This window comes from Gavialis gangeticus, unplaced genomic scaffold, assembly GCF_001723915.1.
Source record: "Gavialis gangeticus isolate Ggan-Ray unplaced genomic scaffold, GavGan_comp1, whole genome shotgun sequence".
Classification (NCBI taxonomy): domain Eukaryota; kingdom Metazoa; phylum Chordata; order Crocodylia; family Gavialidae; genus Gavialis; species Gavialis gangeticus.
The window spans coordinates 8,443,875-8,445,771 of record NW_017729023.1 but is presented as its reverse complement, the minus strand read 5'-3'; positions in this window follow the sequence as shown (position 1 = coordinate 8,445,771).

The following is a 1,897-nucleotide window of genomic DNA, read 5'->3' as shown; positions in this document are numbered from 1 at the left end:
AACACACCTGTGCTGGTGAGAAATCCCATTTCTAGCATTTGTGAAGTTTTCAAAGCCCCTGGATCTGGGTCAGCGATCTAAGTATTTTTACCATTGCCACACAATGTCTTTGTGAGCAATAAGCCACCTTGCCTTCTAGCACTGAATCAGTTCTGCATGGATATTAGCAAAAAGATATTTTCTCCTTCTAGCTTCTAATGTAGATGCGAGTTGGAACAAGACAGCTTCCTTCCCCTACGAAGAGTACCAAACCAGGACACTAACACCCTTAACTTTAATAGCAACAGAGGACAATTTGATACTTGGAAGATGAAGCTTAGTATCCTTGGAAGTAAGCGACTGTAGCATAAGTGGAGTAGTGCTTTGAAAAGTGGATTATTTGCTTATCTGGTTTATGTACATCAAGCCACCTCTTTTGGTCACCTCTTAACACTCAGTAATTTGTACAAGGTTACCCTTTAAACTACGGTGTACTACCATGGCAGACCTAGGCTTTAACAGTTCTATAAAATAGAGGTGGAAGCCATACCAGGGTTTTTCAGAGCCCAGAATTTATCCTGTAAGATTTCATATTAAAAATGGATTAAGAAATCATGCAAATTAGTATAACTCCACCTATTTTTGCTAAGGCCCTGATTGAACACCCACTAATATAGACAGAAAGACTGAATTCAGTGGGCTTCGGAGCAAACTTGTCATCTGAGCTTTCACTCCTTGCCATCCAGCATGTAGCCAATAGCAGCTACTTAATCATGAACACCAAGACTTAGAAACTGGCTATTCCTGTTCTGCATCAAGTCCACGTGCTGCCACCCAGCTCCTCTATGCCCAAGGCCTATTAAGAGAAGTGACTTAAGAAAAGAGAGCTCACGAAAGAGTGGTTGCAAAATGGCCATTTATTGCCTACAGAGGGAAATAAAAGTACACAGGTGCAAAGAAACAAGCAGATATTTAGCCCTATACATCATGTGTGAGCAGTACCCAATCTCCAGAATGGAAAAAAATACTGTCATCTGACAATAATAGTTCAGGATTTTCAGCACCTCCCTTTTGAGCTGCCACAAGGTTAAAAAAGGCAGGACTGCTTAGCACAGTTAGTCTTTATTCAGTACTGTCCACACTGTCTGTAAAATGTAAAACCTCTCCCTTTTGCACGCATGTGCTGTACAGTATATATTGCGCAAAATCTCAGCTGAGCTGTGCAATTAGGAGTTTCCACCTCATTGACTGGTAAATTGTAACAAAACAGCTGGTGATTTTTGTCTGACAGTCTCTTGCTAGAAAAGTAGAATTATGGATGACAAATTAATGGACTGGTTCAGTGGAGTCAGTGACACTACAATTGCGTGGCACTTTATTCAGTTAAATTTATTTTTTTTTAAATGAGCGTTTTTTAAATTCTGAAATTTGAAGAGGAAATTCAAATTGTTTGAGGAAGGTCAATAGTTTTAAAATTCCTTCTGTGGCATAAGTTGTTTAGGCATTTTGCTCAGACCTAAAGTAAAGATGGCTTTGCTTTCTGACAACTAGATGAAGTTACTTAAGTAAAAGAGAATATGTATGGCCTCTGAACTGTACATGAAACTATGTCTTTCAAATTTAAAAGGTTAGAGTATTTTCTTACGAAAATGTAAGAGGAAATTGGCTGGACCTACTGTCAAACAGGCCCTCCTGGAGAATTCCCTCAGTTGGCACTTATTTAATGTTACACAATTAAGCAGGTTATATGCAATGAAGGCCCAACCCTATCTGTGGCTCTGTGAGGATCAGAAACAGAAAGATGCAGCTGTGCATTTTTCAAAAGCTTTAACCTAAATCCACAACTCTCCCGCAGTAGGGCAACTATACAGAAACTCAAAAAAAAAAGAAAAAAAAAAAAAAAAAAAAAAAAAAAATT